Raw genomic sequence first — 1,111 nt, 5'->3', positions numbered from 1 at the left:
GTGTATTATGATTCTTAACAAACTCTCAAAATTTTAGATCGATCCATTAATTGGTTTAAAAGTTATTCTATTTATTTATCAACCTTATTTTGCAATAACATTAGTCAGAAAATAATGAAGATGCGGTAATTTTACGCACATCAAATAAAAGTAGTCAAACTATCAATATGTATCAAAAAAAGTGAAAAAAATTACAATTCAAAACCCTTCTGCAAAATTACGGCTACTTTTGATGTATAAACAAATTGAAAAACTTTTAAACTATTGCTCGTAGATAAAACTTTTTTCATAATCGAAAAGCTGATATTTATAAAAATTTAAAAGAAATAGAAAGTTATTTTGGAACGATTAGATAAAAAGTAGGAATTATTTTTTTAATTCCCATCTAATTTGTTTAATTAATTTGTTTTTTAAAGACTTAAATATTTATTATCCAGTAGACGATTAATTAGAACAGAATAAAAAATTAAAATTTTTTGGAAGAAATATATTTTTTTAACTGTTTAAACAAATTACATTGTTTGTTAATTAATAATATTATTAAAACATTGCATATTTCGAATATACGTGAAAAGTACATAGGAATTAAAAAAAAATCAAAATCTATTAACTATAACCAGAGATAGAAACTTATACTTATTATGGTTTGTTTTTTAACCAGGAGGTTAACTAAATTATGACATTTTGACACTAATGACATTTATGAAATTTAAAAATTCAAAATTTATATCGACTTTAAGTCGATAGTTTAGTTTTTAAATTATTGCCCCCTTATTTTTTCAACTGAACAATAGCGCTCTCTAGCGGGTGTCAATTCGCTATTAATTAGATCATAGGGAGTTCATCTCCAGATTATCTTATAGACCTCTGTGATTTTAATAATTATTTTATATTATTTTCTCAGCACTGCAGTACCTTTAGTAAAGCCCTCATTTTGTAGTTATATCATTTTTATAACAAGCACACACTAAATATTTCGACAACATTATTTATTGTTTTTATTTTATTAAAATTTAGTGTATTTACCAAAAATAATCCTAATTCATAACCTTCTTGTTTTGACTATTTACACAAAGATGGCGCACCAAGCATAGGTAAAAAAATTGACATT

The sequence above is a fragment of the Diabrotica undecimpunctata genome, chromosome 3, assembly GCF_040954645.1.
Source record: "Diabrotica undecimpunctata isolate CICGRU chromosome 3, icDiaUnde3, whole genome shotgun sequence".
NCBI lineage: Eukaryota > Metazoa > Arthropoda > Insecta > Coleoptera > Chrysomelidae > Diabrotica > Diabrotica undecimpunctata.
This window is presented reverse-complemented; position numbering follows the sequence as displayed.